Genomic DNA, 18,500 nt, shown 5'->3' on the forward strand with positions numbered 1-18,500 from the left:
GGAGCAAAAATCCTCCAGGCTAATTAGTCAGACTAACCTCTCATTCCCAAACCTACTGCCTGGAAATGCTTGGGACTTTACCAGCTTATGCCTCATCAGTATTCGGCTTCCCTGCCAAAGCACGCGAAGGGGGGAGAAAAGATAACCATAAGGACAAGAGATAAAAAGGAACTCAATAGGAAACAAAAATAAACACTCCTGTGTCTGCAGTGTGGACCTCTCCTGCCATTTAGATAACCTCTGCACTGGGCCAAATCCCCTCCCTACCGTCGCTCAAGGCTGGCAGCGGAGGGCTCCACCACCATGGCTGTACCCCTGGTCCCCACCACACTAAGGGTCTCAGCCACTGCTGCCATCCACGCTGGCAGGCAGGACTTGCACCAGTGCTGCCCTTGCCTCTGCCCAGTCAGCTCTACTGGGGTGCGTGGGTGGAGAGATGGATATTCTGTATGGACTCTGTAGGAGCTCTTGTCGCAAAGTGGAGCTGTTCAGATGAGTGCATCCCATTGTATACAATGCACCCAGCATTCCCAAAGTTTGCATCTGAGAGGCATCGGCCAGCACTAAAACCTGGCAGGCAGGGCTGCCTTGTCTTGCTCCTTGTCCCAGTCCATCCTGCATGCTCAGCATGACAGCCACCAGGATCCTGGGAAGTTAGCGTATGGCCCCAGCATGCATGCAGGGTGGCATGGGGCTTATGCAGACAAGTGGATGGGGCCCTCTTATCCCTACACCACTGCCGGTGCTGCTGGCACACAGGGCCATAGGGCACACTCCCGGCATGCTGCGCATGGCAGTGTAAGTATGGTGACAAAGAGCACCCTCCCCACTTCAAGCAATGCCTCTGGCTTACACACACATAGCTATTCTGGCTTTGCCAATCATAAGCTGTGGTTTTTTTTCTCAGCAGATATTTTAGGACTTAGTTGAAATCAAATACAGGTTTTTTTAATCTAGTCTAAACCTGCTAAAACATTCACTACTCTTACTGCCTAATACATTTATTCATGGCCTATATATATTCTCCACTATAACTAACCTCTTTTTTCATGTCTTCATTTTTAATAATATTGATTATGTGAAAATTGCTGGATAAATTATTCAATTCTCTCCATAATCTAGTATATCCACAGTAAAACTGCTAACCTGGCTCTGCCAATGCATTTGTAATAATTTAGGTTATTTGTCTGTGTTCCTCTCCTGCCTCTCCTCTGTTCCCCCTTGGGCTCAGGCGTGGGTTTGTCCCCTTTGCAGAGCACTACCACAGTGAAGTATTTTGCTCTTGTGTGACCAAGAGAAGCTGCCAGGTCAGTGCACAAGTCAATACATGTTTCACGTAATCTCATTTGTGTGTAACTACAGGGTGAACATGGATAGTTAATTACTCCCAAGATCACAAGTCCTCAAAGCTTGACCACCTGCTGCAAAAATACCTGGTTTAGGGGATATCAGCAAGGGTGTGAGATGAATGGCTGAGGCAGGGGCCAGTGATCACCCAAAGAAATAGTTATCAGGAGGACAAAGCACTTCTTCTGTGGGGCATGCAGGTGGGAAGGGGCATGCCCATGTGCTAGAGTAGTGAAAATGAGACCACAGAGGGAAGCTTTGGGCATTTGAAAATATTAACACATTTGCAGTGGATTTGCAATGCACACGAACTTCTCTTGTTATGCATGGTGCAAATTAAAAATGAGACCAAGTGCTCCATCCCCCTTCCCTGAGGCTGGATGTGGCCCCATGGCTAATGCAAGAATCTGCCTTCAACGTGCCCAGAAACCCGCTTCACCTCTTTCTCAGCATCCTCCATCATTTAAAGATGTCGAACTATAGCAATAGAGCCATTTAAATAAAAAAGGGCAAATAAAATGATGAAAGTCAGTTTGATCTAACTCAACCTTTTCAAATGACTACACTAATTTTCGACATATGAATTTAACTGTGTGTTTGCCCCCCTATAAACAGGACGAATAAACACTATATCATTTTTACACTTGAACTGTATTATGATTTTAATGCAGGCTCAGGTGAGATGAGGTCAGAGGATACAATTAAATGGATCTGGTACCATCTGGAGATTAGGGTCTCTTTAACCATGCTTGGGTGATTTATCCATCAGCAACTCATGTAGTGCTTCATAAAAACTGGTATCTGTTTAAAAAAAGATATTAAAATACAGCATATTTTTAAAATTAAAGATTAAAATATTGTGTGGTTACAGGCAAGCAGTTTATTTCTTAATCACTGAAACAGAAATTCCTGTATTGGAATAAATCTACTGATATAAATTTACTGTATTTACTGGTATTTATACAGGGCCCTTTGTGCAGGGCAAAAGAAAAACAACCAACAATTCCCAAGCCCTTTTAAGCCAATGCATAATGAGGCAGACTTTAAAGGGTTCAAAACTCCCCAAGTGGAAGGCAATTACCTTCCTTCCTAAGGGGAGCCAACCTGCCCTCCTTAGCATCCCCACTTCTTGCTCCACGATAGCCTTCAGGAAAAACTGTGCCAGGAGAGTGGCTTTGTTATGGCAAACAAACAAAAGTTGGGAGCCTTCTACTAGCTTTTATTGCAAAGCTGCAAGTAATAGTCTATGGCATTAGCCAGAATTTATTTTGTAATAAAACAAAATGGGTGTAAAATCAAATATTTAAACTGTCAACTTTCAAAGCAAATGAGTGGCTAAAACTCAGTTTAATAATTGATCCATCAATGTGCAGATCAAAAGCTAAGGCCAAAATTAAACAATTATTTTTCTGAAATTATATTTGATTAAAAATTTCCTGAAAGAAAAACAATTCAGCCATTCTTCTGGACAGTAATTTATACAGTTTAGTGATCTTGCTGTCAATAATATACAAATAGCGCTAATATATTACTATAATGCTTCATTTTCATTAAGACGTCTGCCAAGTTCTCAAAAACCTTTTCCATTTGGGACTTGACTTATAATTGCATAATCCCTTGGGGGAGTTTCAATATTATTTTAATCAATTTTAACCACAATACACAATATGGATGATTACATTGCAATGTCATTTCCAAAGTTACTTTCCCCCATTACTCATTTGCAAAGGGAGAGGACACTGAAAATGTTTATGAAACATATTCTGGTAGGAAAACAAATGACAGAAATGCAGAATGGATTTCTCTGCCTTTCAGAAGAACGACAAGGCAAATAAATATGAATTTACATGAATTGAGGGTGTGTAGTGAACGTTGCCATGTCCCTGGGTCTCACAAGCAATTGTGGCGGTTGCCCTTTCCCTCCTCTCCCTCAGCTCCGCCTCCTACTTCCTACCCAGATAGGAGCACAGGTTACACCTGAAAGAATCAGTGCTGATAAAATATAGCTAATTCCTGTTCCTCCTGTGTTCTGGATCAGTGCATCACTGCAGCTCGGAAAGGCAGTATCACTGGGATATTGTTTTCTGGGTTGTTTACAAAGCTTTTGCCAGTGCAATCTTTATCCCCAATAACATGATCTGGAAAACACTTTTACTAGTGTCTGTTTTCTCCTCCTGTCTCCAGCCCTGTGTTTTCCTATGCTCTCCAGATACCAACCTTGCAAATGACGTATCCCTCCTCTTCTGCTCCCTTTGAAGTTCACAGAGAAGGTGGGAGTGAGCCATAGCTCTCTTGCCTGCAGTGCTAGATCCACCAACATGCAGACCAAAAGCTAAGGCCAAAATTAAACTTTAATGAAATTGCATTTGTTTAATAGTTTCTCTAGGCAACCTGTGCCAGTGTCACACCCCCCTCACAGTAAAGAATTTCTTACTAATATCTTATCTAAATCTACCATCTGTCAGTTTAAACCCATTCCCCCTTGTCCTATCTCTCCCTGCCCTTGCAAAAAGCCCCTCTCCAGCTTTGTTGTAGCCCCTTTAGGCACTGGAAGCTGCTCTAAGGTTTCCCTGGAGCCTTCTCTTCTCCAGGCTGAACGAGCCCAGTTCTCTCAGCCTGTCTCTACAGGAGAGGTGCTCCAGCCCTCAGAGCATCTCTGTGGCCTCCTCTGGACTTGTTCCAACAGGTCCATGTCCTTCCTACATTGGGGCCCCAGGGCTGGACACAGCACTGAAGTGGGGTCTCACCAGAGCAGAGTAGAGGGGGAGAGAGCACTCCTGTGACCTTCTGGTCACACTGCTGGTGATGCAGCCTAGGATACGGTTGGCTTTCTGGGTAGCAAGTGCACATTGACAGCATTTAACTCCAGGGTGAAAATGAAGAGAAGGCAGTGGAAAAGAATGGTGCTCCAGGTGTGCTCTCCTGCACATGTTTAACATGCTGGATTTGGCTGGCTCCTGCACAGTCCAAACCTGCCTTCAGACATGACCTTGGCAATATTACAGTGGTAATATTTTCACAAGCGTGACCTCCTCCAAATCTGGGTCTCCAATATATTCTGAGCAAACTTGCGCTCCTCCCTGCCAGGCATACTGTAGATATCTTCTTTCTCCACCTGTTTTTTCCTGAAAGAGCCTGTTCCTCGGATATGTGCAAGTCTTTCAGCTGACGCATGTTATGTACGCAGATACAGATGGGGAATTGGCAGCTGTATTTTAATTCTTGCCACTAAGGTTGTTGTAGTTTCTTTATAAATGTTGGTGTTAACCTTAGACTGAGTTAAAAATGCAGAGTAACTCCTCATTATGGGGCTTTCTGCATTTCTTCCTGTTCTTCGACGGCAAAGGCTGGTGATGCTGTCCCTGGGAGGAATGTCCCTCTTCATGAAAGGATGAACTCAATGTCTTCTCTATGTAAACAACCAAAACAGCATCCTCTGAGTTTGTTTATTTATGCACTGAAATACTTCTTTAATGCTTTACAATTAATAAAGAGTTTGCTATTGCAAAGGCATAGAGCTTGGAAAAGCACAGGCAGGAACACACTCTCTTCCTCTGGCCCAGCAAGAGTCAGTGGTTTGGGTCTTCTATATACCCAAGAGAGCTGCTCTGTCCACTGCTGGCACAGTTGTCACTAACAGGGAAAAACATGAAATTTGAGCAGGTTTTTAAAAATCCCCATAAAGTTTTGTTTTTGTTTCTTGCTTGTTTTCCTCTCCAAATAATAACCCATAAGGTCTTCCTTTTCACTAAATAATTTCTTTGTACATTTAAATAAATCCCAGAAGTGTTGTCTGTAGTATAAACTAAAAACTACAAAGACCCACACAGTATAAATACATCCTTCACAACCATCTGCCAAACCCCTCAAAAACTGTAAAAAGGAACATAATACCAAAGTTATTAATGGACACCAATCCAATCCACCACTTTGAAGGAACACTGGTTGGGTCATACTTTTAAAAATACAGACTATTTGTAAAAGTTGCACTGCAGTCTGTAACCAGTAAAAAGCATGCTCCTTATTTTAAACTTCTAATATTAGGAGCACTCTGAAGTCAAAGGGGTTTTGCTAGTTAAAAAAGAAAAAAGCTGTGTGGGTCAACATTGAATTCAGGTGCCATCTGCCACCATTCAAGAAATACATAAGAATACTTTTCCTATTATCAATAAAAGACTCAGATCAACCTCAAAGTTTGTTTAAGCCAAAGCCATGGCATGTCCCATCGATAGATTTTGCCACAGGCTGTCTATAGAGACTGCTGAAATGTATTAAAATACATTAAATGTATTAAAATACAAAATACAAGAATGAAGAACCAGTCCCTGCCAAGAAAGAGAAAGGGTTCAGTTTTGTCTTAAGAACTTCAGTTCAAGAAGGACAGGGACCTGCTGGAGAGAGTCCAGCACTGGGCAACGAAGATGATTAAGGGAGTGGAGCATCTCCCACATGAGGAAAGACTGAGGGAGCTGGGTCTCTATAGTTTAGAGAAGAGGAGACTGAGGGGTGACCTTATTAGTGTATATAAATATATAAAGGGGGAGTGTCACAAGGATGGAGCCAGGCTCTACTCAGTGGCAAACAATGATAGGACAAGGGGTAATGGGTACAAACTGGAACACAAGAGGTTCCACTTAAACTTGAGAAGAAACTTCTTCTCAGTGAGGGTGACGGAACACTGGAACAGGCTGCCCAGGGAGGTTGTGGAGTCTCCTTCCCTGGAGACATTCAAAACCCGCCTGGACACATTCCTGTGTAACCTTATTTAGGTGTTCCTGCTCTGGCAGGGGGATTGGACTAGATGATCTTTTGAGGTCCCTTCCAATCTCTAGCATACTGTGATACTGTAACTGATGGGAAGATGGAACTTAGAAGTTAAAGCAGTCCAAAATGTACTCCTTGGAGGTTTTTCAAGTGCTGTTGGTTTCAGTAGCCTTTGGGTTATGTTTGAAACCATTTTAGGACTTCTTGCCTTCACTACTATGGGATGGGTCTCAGTTCCCCATCCTTTCACCACAGTGACTGGCAGTGGGTCGGTCTTTTCAGTGTTCTGTTCACTGTGCTTATTTTGTCCTGCCATCAGCCCCAGATCCTGCATATTTTGTTAAAACTAAACCCTTTTAGTTGTTTTCAGAATTCTTTTTTTTTCAGTGAGAAGTTCTCTAAACACAATGCAATACCTTCTTGTTGAAAACAAAACCCCAAAATGAAGAGTTGTGAAATGTCTCTGCAATGGCACAGGTGATTTGGTTCCATGGAACACTGCATTGTCATGAAAAAGTTTCACTGATAAAATATTTCAGTTTCTTATGACTTTTATAAAGGGAATTTATTTTAAAAAATTGAATATTTCAGGCATGGCAAAATGCTCTGGAGCTGCCCCATCCTTTGGGCATGGGCTCTGCAGAATGGCATGCGTTCCTGGCTCCTAAAAGTAAATGAGGGCCACAAGTACACCAAAAATAATTAACTTTTTATGCATGCTTAGCCAAGGTTTGGAGGCCAGCTCTACTCTGAAGTGAAGCTTGTTAGACAAGGATGTACAGCTTAGGATGCTCATTGGAAACCCCACGCTCAGGCTGCCAGAGATGCTCTGCCTTCTCTGGATCAAAGCATTAACAATGCGAAAGGCAAAGTCTGGACTACTTAATAAACATGGAAAAGGCTGCTGTGGCCAGGCATAACCACAGAGAAAAATCATTAAAAAGTCATTTCCACCAAATGGATGTTAAAAAAAACATTTCTAAGCCCTACCTATAGCACTTTGCATAATTCCTCCCTGTTTATGAAAATGAAATCCCCAAGAAGTCTGCATTCAAGCCTGGTGGCTGATGTGGTATTTGGCATAATCACTGAGGAAAATATGGCACTGTTAATTTACTTACTGGCCCCAGGGATGGGTTCCCCGGCAGTGCTGCTCCACGCTGTGTAATGCGAGCTCCACGTTTGAGCCAGGTCAGGGCCAGAATAGCACCTGCCACGGGCTGTGCCAGGGCTGTTAATGACCAGGGGGAATTAACAGCCTCTGCCTGTGCCTCCAGCCATCAGCTCCTGCCACCAGTGACATCTCAGGCATCAGTCACTGTGCCCTGATGGAGATGTCACTAAAAGGGTTAAGGAAGTTTTGACTGTTTTACTACATGAATACTGTCAGTGGAATGCATTTTGAATCCCTGTTTAAAAGACACGTAATTGCCTCAGATTCTTTATATTATCATAACTCTTCAAAATTGATTGGTTTTAGGTTTATGGAAAAATATGCAAATGCACAGAGAACGACACACATTCCTCATTGTGGGTATAAAAGTAGTTCACAGAGAATCCATCTGATTGAGTTTGATTACTGAACAAAATCTAATTATTTTAGATACACGTTCAGGCTTTTCTGGAGAGGCATGCTGAAGAGAAGAAATATTTGGTATACGTGAGTGTTGTTTGCCTGCTCAGATTTGTTTATTCACATACATTTTGACAGTCCAGAATTTTAAATAATTGATATCAATGTTCGATCTTTAAAGTAAAAGAAACCAATATAATTGTAGAAAGGCTGGTGCTGGTGTGCTCATGCGTGCATTTCCATAGGACACACATGCTGCCAAAGGTGTGCTGGCAGTGCCTTTTGGATTAAACCCTGTTTTGAACTGCTTTTTAGAAGCTTTTGTGCACGGTTTTGTGTATGCACATGCATGCTTTTGTACATCCCCACACAAATTGCCGTGTCCAGGCTTTTCCACTGTGTTCCCAACAGCTGGGAGAAGTGGATGGGAATGCCGGGCTGCGCACAGGTACCATAGTGTGTGGCATCCCCTTGTCATTCCACCCCACAGCACTCATGAACACTCAGCAGTGCACTGCACCTTACTACTGATTTATCACACAGGCATAAACACTAATTCTGGAGAGGTGAGGAAATGATTGAGCCAATGTTTTGGTTCCTCCCAGGCCTTTGTCAAGGAGTATTTATAAGTCTTTTAAACCAGCTTTGAATAATTACTTAATCCCTCCCTCTCATAAACAATTATCATCCTTTCCCAATTAGCTATCCAATTATAATCTACAAAGTGTCTTGCATTAAATGAAAGCATACGTTCTTCACAGTCATTTCTAGTAGGATTACACCAGTCTGCCTGGCCCTCCCCAATACACAAACTTTTTCTCTCCAAACCCCCTCCTGAAAAACCTAATCTCTTCCAGGATCTACAAGGACCAGCAATTGCACCCTGAGACTCTCACCCAGGAGGTCCAGGAGGGTCACATGCTATCTGCACTACACATGATCTCCTTCCTGCCTTCTTTTTCTTCCTTTTTGTCAATTGCATTGGGCATTAAATTTGTGCAATTGAACTGGGCACTGGATGGTTTTGCAGCTTAAGAAGATGGTGCAGCTCTCGGGCTCAGGGAGCATGGAGATGCTCTTATAGGTCTCCTTCTCTCATCAGACTTTAATAATCACAGTTATTACAGCATTGATGTTCTTCCATCAAAACACTCTGCCTGTATACATGGGTGTTACTGAAGGAAGGACTGTCTCTTTCCCAGCCCCACCAAATGGACACATTGGAGTGCAATATGTTTCTTGGTCACTACCATTTCTGTTTCCTTGGTAAAGGTAAAGAATTATCACCAATCTGAATTATTTCCCTTGTCCGTTCCAAGTTTTTTTCCATGTAGTTCAGTGCTTCTATCAGATACTCTCAAGAAAGCAGGGCTGTCCACCCTTTACGGAAATTGGTGTGTAATAATTAGGCGTAGAGCCCCTCAAATGCACCCTGTTATCAAATACAAAAGAATTACTTATGCATTCTGCTATGAGACCCATCACTAATTAGGAGTTTTACATATTAATCGCAACACAGAAAAAAAACCAGTTTTTTTCTCTGTAGGAAACACTAAGTAAAGCTGAGGCTGTGCAGCTTGGTGTGTTGCTCGGGGAAATAATGGATGGAATGTTTCTAGAGCTTAGGCTCAGCTGCTCTGTTCCCCAAGTACCTGAATGGTATGGTACCACAGTAAGTATGGAGGCTTAGAGCACAGGACCCTTGAATTGGTATTTCCATCATGGTAGTGGAGATGGCCAGTTTTTCCTCTGTTTGTTTTGTCTGAAAGCAAGCCAGCTTCTCTCTGCTCTTTGACAGGTCCCAGCTCTTGTGAAACATTTCTTCACATGACCAAAGTACAGTGCCTTCCCCAGCTGAATATTTTGTTGCTGTGTGATTCCTTTTCCCTCCCCAACCCTCTATCCCTTACCTAGCTGAATAAATTATTTTTAATCTATTTTTTTCAATGGGATGAACTAGAAATCTTCTTGCCTGACTTCAGTGAAGGATACACTACCTGAAATTCCCATCTGCACCTCAGGCATGTGCCTTCTCCTTATACCTCCCCGGTCCAGAGAGCCTTGAACACCCACCTCAAAGCACTTCACTACCTTTAGTGCCATCGCGACAGGTTGAAGGCTCCCCTAGATCTCACTCTTCTAAAATGAGTGGCATAACTCCTCGCTGTTCCTGGGAGCAGCCCCCTCTATTGGGGCAGTAGGATGCTTGTACAGGTGGGATGTTCATCTTCAGGTCACGGTAACATTCCCATGGTGAAACATGCTCCTGATGGGGCATGGTTTTACCACATGTGTTTCTGTTCAAGCCTCCTACTGACAACTGGGCCATGATTTTGCAGCACTTAAAGCATGTGTTTAAGCCCATGTGATAGCAGCTGCAGTTCAACAGCAAGAGCAGCCACCTGAAACGTTGAACACAATCTGTGATCTTTGAAATTAGTTTATTCTTGCACGCTCTGCCCTAGCTAAGTTTTTGTAAGTGGTAGCAATAAATACCTGATAATCAGGTATTTTTTATCCATATTCATTTTAAAGCTGAAACCAGAGAGGTAACCCCAACTCTCCACTGCCACCCCTCGATCTTTCTGCAAGGCTCAGTAACCTGATAAGATGTATCACATGCGGACAGTGAGCACTGCAGGAGTGAGGACAGTGAGGATGGCAGCAGGGCTGCTTGCTTGGCCCCAGCCCTATCCCAGCAGGTGGGAGATGGGTGCTGTGGGAAAAGGCACATCTCCTTATCACATGATGTGGGACCACACCACAACAGCACTGTCAGCAGAAGAGGACAGTATCTCTGAAGGCTTGTCTTAGAAGGAGGTGATACTATGGTTTTATGGACAAATGAGTGACTGCTCCTGTCTGGAGTGTTTGTGCGCTCTCCAGCACTGTACTGCCGTTCTGTGCAAGGTTTGGCAGTGATGCCCCAATTCACTGGGTGCATCTCACACTGTAGTTCACCCCAGTTTATCCATCTGCAGTTGCATGGACCTCTCCAGAGCGATGGTAGAAGATGACCAACACAGCTCATATCTTCCACAGAGACAGAGGAGCTCCTCCTTGCTGGAATAGGCACACTGGGCACTTAGGCCCTGGCACCCAGGAAGCCAAAGACCAGCTTTAATATGGTTTTCTTCCAAAGGCAATTGTTAGGAAGTCAGAACAAAATACCCAGTATGCCAATAAAGATTTGCACTGCATCATCTTTGCCAAAAAAACTAACTCAATCTTCTCCACTTCAGTACAAATCAGAATTTATATGCAACTCCCCACTTCAGGTGGGCAATCCAAAGAAATTAACCTCAGGAGAAAATTGCTTTTTTTCTGGCTTAACACATAGCTTATTATCATGTCAGGCAGAAGAGACAGTGGGGAAAATGCAAAATCACAGACATGATAAAACAGTGCATCCATATATTCACAGCTAAGGAACAACTCATTAGGAGAAATGTTTAAATTCACAGAATCCTAAGTGTTGAAAGGGACCTCAAAAGATCACCTAGTCCAACCCTCCTGCAAGAGCAGGGTAACCTAGAGTACATCACACAGGAACTTGTCCAGGCAGGCCTCGAATATCTCCAACGTAGGAGACTCCACAATTCAGAATATATACTTCAGAAAATTCAGAAGAGTAGGGCTCATTCTTTACAATAGCAGAAGCTGGCAGAGTAAATCCTAGGAGCTAATAAACTGAACCATGCTACAAAGCTTCACCCCAAACCAGCAAGTATATAACCAGAAAAGATGTACTTACACTGATGATAGTAAGCTATGGGCAGAGTGCTGTTTCCTCCAAATATCCCAAAGCACTTTACAAACTGAGCAAAGAATTTGCTCAGACTTCTGTCTGGAAGTAAATAAGAATCAAAGTGTGTGATGCAATTCACCTGGTAGCATGAGCTGCATTTATTCAATCAATCAGGATATCTATTAGGATAAACTTACTCTCATTACTAACTAGGAGAATGCTAATTAAGAATCAGGCTTGGGAAGGCTGCAGAGTGTGTCTGGCAGGGGCAGCGGACTCTGTGTCACTGGGGGAGATGTTTGATACCAGCGTGGAAGGGACATGCTTTGTCTTCTGCAGCAGCTGGGCTCTTATCAGGCAGACATTCTGGCACAGTCCACGTCCAGGCAGAGTCCCTGATGCCATGTTTCTCAGGACAGCAGGGTACCAGTGATTCCCCTGGCCCAGAAGGCTGTAGAAGCCATTGCATTATTTGGCCAGGGAATCTGGAGTGAGAGAGCTGGCAAGCACATCAACTGGAGTAGCAAACCCACTACAAGGGCACAAGCCTGTGCCTTCTGCAGCTTCCTACACTGAGCTCGCTGCACTTCAAGGCTGCCTTTGCACCGGAATGAGCTGCACTAGCCATGAGGAAATGAGCCATGTACCAACCACCTGTTATGTGGCTGAATTTTTGATGAGTTTGATTTTCCCTGTTTTCTCTGGCTGTTTTGCTTTCCTTCTTTTTCTTTTCCCCTGCTCAGCTGCAGCACTCAGAAGTCACAAACGTTTGGCAGGCCTGTGCTAGAAATTGTGCAAATGGGAAGCAGGTGAGGATTTCTCCCCCAGTTACCCCACCTGAATTTAAACAATCCAACAGAAACAGGTTTTATCATGCATGTTTAGGAAACGGACAGGAAAGCTGTTATAAACCTATGCAACACCACTGGGTGTCATGGGAAGAGTCTCCTCCCAGTCTAATGCTGAACACAGCATTTGTAGTATGAGGGGATTACTATCTCTGCCCCAAACCATCACATTGCAAGTGGGATTCCTCTCATTTTCCTTGCAAGTAAAATGTGTGTGACAATTCAGCTGATAAACACAAACCCTTGCTAAAGTGGTGCTCTGGGTGGAGGGGTGGGTGGAGGGCTGGTCCTCTCCCTTGATGCAATGCCTGCTGCATCATAGCCGTATGGGTCATCTCCCTTCTCACCTTCTACCCCCCAGTCCTGGAGGGGCTGCCTGCAGACAGCCAGGAAGTGGGGACAGATCCTCATCCATTACAAACAGGCCATTGCAAGGTTAAGGACCACTAGGCACAAGGGATGATGCAGTGCTGCCCACAGCACTGGGACAAGCCAGGCTTTGGTATTCAGCATCACCACGTTATGTTTGCTGGCATGCTGCTGTGGATGGAAATGTCCTTGTGACACATCTGAACCGAAACCCAGCAGGCTTCTGCAGCCTGGACTGGGCAGCAATGCTGCTGCTAGTCAGTGTTCACCCTTCAGCTCTCCCCTGCTGTTCTCACTACCCATGCCACCAGTGTGGGAAATGACCATGGGGGGGAAAGCAGGTTTTGCCCTTTCCCTGGGCAAAGTGAGGTTCTGTTGCACATGGCCTGCCCCCATCATGGTTCTGCAGCTGGAGAGGCACTCAGGCCAGGATGCTCAAGACAGATGTGAATTTCCTGCTCTGCGAGGGACGCCTGAAATCTTTCTTCAGAAGGACAATAATGACAAAGAGGTGGAAAGCTTGTCCTCCACGGTGGTGGTGGTGATTGTTTATCCCCAACCCCATTTACAGGCTGAGTACTGGCTGCACAAACCAGATCCCACCCCCCCCCCCCCCCCCAGTCCTCACTGGGCACAGCCGCAGGTACATGAGCATTTTCTTCCCAGAGGCGCCTCCACAGCCAAGTGAACAGCTCACCAGAGGGAAGTTGTCACATTCACTGATTCATCAACTCTTCCTCCAGTGACAGCGGTACCTGTGCCATCTGTGTTGAGCACTTACAGGGAAACCTCTCTGCAACTGCCATACAAATCAGGGGCACAGCCAAGGTCACGCTGAAGGGAATTTCGGGACACAGGGAAGATGTTCAGCGGCGCGGCGGTAAGCAATAACAGCATCCCTGCACAAGTCCTCCCGCATCCCCGGCTGCTCCGCCCCAGCCTCGAGCAGCCCAAGCTCCTCTGGGAAATGTGTATTATGCCTGGGTTAATTTACTGATTAATCTCTAGTCAGTGGTTTGTGCTTTCCCCAGATGGCCAATTAAAATTTACAACTGGCAGAGCAGTGCCCTGTTGGCAGGCTGCTGCGGGGCCGCAGTTGGAGGTAGCAACAGAAGGCGCGGGCCCACTTCTGCCCTTTTTCCCCTCTGCTGGCTTTAACCAGAGGGTAGAGCAGTGTCCACCCACCGCCAGCACAGCCCTGGCACAGATCATGACCAGTGTGGGCCCATGTACAGTAGGGCAGCCCTACCTGCAGCCCTACTGCCTCCTTGCTTCCCTACCAGTGCAGAAAGCATTTACAGCTGTTTGCATAAGTGATGCTGTGACACGTATACAAGACAACATACTTGTACATCAATAATAGGGAGAAAAAAACACAGAATTTTTTTCTTTTGGTACTTGATTCAAGCTGTGTTGGTGCATCCACCCAAATAAAGCACTACACAAAGGAGAAACAGGCTCTTGTAAGAGTCTTTATTCTAAAGTTACATGTTTGCTTATACATGGATATTGTCTAGGCTGGAAACCTCCAAAGCAGATTATTAATCAAGACCAATTGATTTCCTGAAGAGGCCAAACATAGCAATGATGATGTGCGGTATCACAACAATTTGCTATTTTCAATAACTGTCCTCATAACTCAGGACAACACTCTGAGAAATACATAGTGGAAATATATTAGGAAACAAAATGCTGTTTTCACAGGCACTCCCAGAAGATATTGCAGTTCTCTATTTTAGAGCAAAATTTCCCTGCTCCTGCTTTTTTTTTTTTAAGAAGACTTCATGAATATTGATGGTAAACATCATAACAGCAATACTCTGGAGCATAGTCAACTCTTGCTGTACAATTCACATAATTCCCCTTAAATTAATGGGAGTCACACGTGTGCCCTGGGTACAGACTGCACCCCCACAGATGCGATGCTGAGCCACCAGCTCTGGTTGCACAAATACAATGATGCACTCTGCCTTCCCAGACAGTAGAGCTGCAGGGTCAGGCCCTTGCAGTTGTTTTGTTTTCCTTTATTTTAAGGCTGAATTCAGTTGGGTTGGACTGCATATACTTGCTTGTGTTCCTGCACCGTGAGTTCCTTGCATTTTGTAACCTGAGTTAAACCACTGTCTGTTCAATTTATAAATTCCCAAGCCACCATCCTTTTCTCACTCCTCTGTTGCACAGCCAAGTGCCAAGCTCTTCTGCAAGCAATGGCAGCTGGTGGGTGTGAGTGCCCCCAGTTCCTGGCCCGGCTCCCCTGCAGCTGTCCCTCACCACACTGATGTTCCCATGCCACAGGCCCAGCAGCACCTGGGAAAGAAGATGGGAGTACTCCTGTGTGTTTCATTTTACCTACTATCACCCTGCTATGAGCGGAAAGCGTGAGCTTGTCTCCAGGCTGCCCCGCAGTCATAAGGATGGTACTGGGGTCACAGAGGCTGGCCCATGCCATCGCTCTAGGAGACACCCCTAGCACAGAGAGGGGTTACAGTCCCGAGGTGTGATCTGTGCTTCTCCACCCCATGATTTGCCCTAAATTATTGATTTCAGGGTCTGATGAAATGAACCTCTCCACAGAGCCGGGGAGCTCCTGAGAGCTGGAAGGAGCCACAGCACCAAATGGAGAACCATGGGGAGCACTCTAGTTAGAAACATACCTATTCTTTTTATGAATCTTAATTTTATCTTTTTAATGTCTTAACTTTAGAGAGTTGCTGGTTAACTCATTTAGCACTATTGCTGTCCTCGCACACAGCAAGAGGGCATGAATGCTTTGAAGTGAGCTCCTGCAACAACTTCAGGCTCAAAGCTTTCTCCAAAATGAGCAAAGTGACAATATTGTCCTGTGACTTGTGATCACTGGAGCAGTGCTGGGAAGTAATACGAAAGAGATATTTACATAGTTCCTTTAAACATTTGGGATAGTATTTCAGAAAATGTTTTGTATCTTACTTCCTTTTCCAAAGCTCTCCAAAGAGTAAAGTTGAGACTATAAAACATGGTTGTTTGAGCACATAAAAGGTGACAAATCCTTAGGTTCCATAATGCCTCTGCTTTTTTCTTAAAATGTAACATATTCCTTGAAGGAGATAGACCCTGATGTTGGGAGACTTCTGGCTGAAAGATGGAGCACCAGGGCAAGAACCTCTGTGGGGTCAGGGCGATGCTCATCATGTGCCCTACACAGTCACAGTGTGGGATTTGCCACCTTTCACTCATACAGGGCACACTGCAAAGATATTTTACTACATCTTAAGGAGTCTCCCTAAATAAATACAATATTTTCTTGAGTTCTTGTCCACAAAGAACTCATCCCGCCAGCCCAGAGACCCAGTCTTGTTCTCCTGCTCTCCTGAGCGCAGCACACTGGTGGAAGAGGCACACCGAGTGCTTCCCCAAGTCCCCCCACCCCGATGCCACAGCCAGCAGTGTGCCTTCAATTAGCCTTTGCAATTGTGGTGCATGGGCTGAGAAAGCGACCTTCTCCTTGCAAGCCCTGGAGGACCTGCTGCCTGGTGAGGATGCCTGGAGTGGGGCTATCAGCTAGATGCATGGTCCAGCCACTGCTGCACAGGGCTGCTGGGTAGCAGAAGGCAAAGCCCCAGCATGGCCTAGTCCTCTGGGCAGAAGTGGGGTCACCTCTTCAACGCTTTCCTGCTTGGCCTGAGCATGGATAGGTATGAGCACAAAATCTGTAAAAGATCAAGCAAACAAAACCATTTTGCCCCAGCACAAAGCCACCAGTCTGCGGTGGACCTTTGTTGGACCCGCCTATAGGAAAGAGAGCGAGTTTGGAAAGCTACCGGCAGGTCTCCACTGCAAGACTCATCCCTGGCTCTGACTCACAGCTCAGAGCATTTGCACAGCCCTCAGCACTGGCTCACTGCTGGGACATGGGAGGGGAGTTCTCCTTCACCCTGGCTTCTGCTGGCCACAGCACACACTGCAGCTGCAGACCTTGTGGGTTAGCTTCCTCAGTTTCCCACTCTGAAAGTCCTGTTGACTTTGATGGCTCTTTGACAGCAGCAGTTTTGAAAGGTAGATGCACCAGAGTGGTCAAGTGCCGAGCGGTTCAAGGATGTGTGAGCACTGAGAGATAAAACTGTGAAATGGAGAGATAAAACAATTAAAAGAAGGTTGAAATTCAAAATTCTTTGTCTTGTGGAGCATCCCCCATGGTCTCCCATGGGATGTGGTGAAAGCGGCATCACTTGGATAGCAGAAACTTTGCTGAACAAGGCACTTGATAAATCTCTGGAGAGAACAAACCTGCATTGGTAAGGGTGACAGATTAGTGGACCTATCAGTCTATTTACTGGTGATGTGAGTGAGTTTCCTGCTTTGGAGAAAGGAGACAGAAAGGATAGAGGGCTCTCTGAATCCCAAGCACATGCTCAGGTGGAAGCTCCCTGCTCTCAGGACAGGAGCAGCTTTGGCACACTGCAATTATGCAAGCAGCAAGTGTGGGGGAGGTGGAGGGATGGCTGGCTGCTTCCCTCGACATGCTGGCTGTGAGCGCAGTGTGCTCACCTCTCCAGCTTGTCCTGATCACAGCCCGAACCCCACCTTTGCAGGGGGAGCTCTGCCAGGCAGAGCTAAAGGCAGATAGGGCTGTGCTCCTTGCTGTCAGAGCTTCTGCCTAGCTCAGAACATGGGGGAAACGCAAGGTAACGCAAACAAACAGGCTTGCTGCTGTTCTGCACAGTCTGTCTGATAGACTTATTTCTCCTCCAGTGCAGTGCAGCTTTCTGGGAGTTGTGCACGCAGGATTCATGTGAAATGAAAGTACCAGGGCTGAACAGAGGTCTCCTGACAGAGCATGAAAATACTCTCATTTCAGAAAGCCTTTCTCAGAAGAGGAAAAAAAATTTTGCTCCGGAGGAGCACACAAGGCTTCAGCACGATGCCAGTTGCTGCTTCACCCACACTCAGCCCCAGTTCCCCTCCAGAGTCAGACTTGGTCTGAGTCCCATCTGGTTTGGGAATCACAGGGCTTTATTTTTCTTCTTTTTTTTTATATGGTTAAAAAAGATCAGCATTTTGGGAAAATCCAACACATGTTAATACCATGACCTGCACAGTTACTGTCAATAGAGATGAGCTGGTGATCTTTAAAAGGAGATTTTCTCAGGGTTAAGGACAAACATGACATTAGAGTCATCAAACTCCCTATCTGACAAGGACATATAAATTGTAAATGGTCGGGGGCACTAAGATCAGCTTGTCTTTGTTCCAGGTGCTTTTCCATCGGTGTAGCGATTTGCCAGCAGTCATCTTCATCCCATGCTACATGCTGACAGACACCACTAATGGCAAGGCTGCTGCAGTGTGCCTGTACCCACCAGCGTGTGTCCATGGGTCAGGCTGGGCCTGATGGGGGACAGGAGGCCATGCAGACCATGCTGTGAAAGGTCAGAAAGCTGATGGCCTCATCTTGTGGCTACTTACACATTAAGCTGTGCTCCCCAGATAAGCGCTGTCTTGGTTTAGACAGCCAGTGGGTGAACACAGGGGTGAACCCATGGGTGAAGGCATTCTGCCTGCCCAGGGCATGGTTTGACCCCCAGCTTTAAGGGGGTCGCTGGCCAGTCCCTCAGGACTCCGAGGCTCCAGGCCACCAACTCTTGCAGCCAGAACTGGAGCCTCCCACTATTGCTACTCCTTGTCCCTTGGGTCCTTCAGCCAGCAGGAAAACTGTTGGGCAGGAAGTGTCCCTAGGGCAGGAGCTGGGTGATAGCAGGGATTCTGGGTGTCCCAGGTGGCCCTGACATCACCATCCCCTGCTCTGGCTTCCTGGGATCCCTGCTAGTCCTCGGAACCTCGCCGAGGCACAAAGGGGAAGAATAGCGTTTTC

At 45.6% G+C, this 18,500-nt stretch overlaps 1 protein-coding gene and 1 long non-coding RNA gene across 2 annotated transcripts in view; one reads left to right on the forward strand and one right to left on the reverse strand.

The window, feature by feature from the left end:
• The window catches only part of KCNJ3 (potassium inwardly rectifying channel subfamily J member 3), a 644,250-nt gene that overhangs the window by 558,391 nt on the left and 67,359 nt on the right, over positions 1 to 18,500 (forward strand). The window lies entirely within an intron of this gene.
• LOC130602643 (uncharacterized) lies at positions 1,980 to 3,669 on the reverse strand. The gene is made up of 2 exons (XR_008972953.1): positions 3,565 to 3,669; positions 1,980 to 2,148 (listed from the first exon to the last, which is right to left on the reverse strand). It is a non-coding gene; the product is annotated as an uncharacterized LOC130602643 (long non-coding RNA).

This window comes from Pezoporus wallicus, unplaced genomic scaffold (assembly GCF_028554395.1).
Source record: "Pezoporus wallicus isolate ANWC-B61680 ecotype Strahan unplaced genomic scaffold, APGP_CSIRO_Pwel_v1 contig_736, whole genome shotgun sequence".
In the NCBI taxonomy this organism is placed as follows: domain Eukaryota; kingdom Metazoa; phylum Chordata; class Aves; order Psittaciformes; family Psittacidae; genus Pezoporus; species Pezoporus wallicus.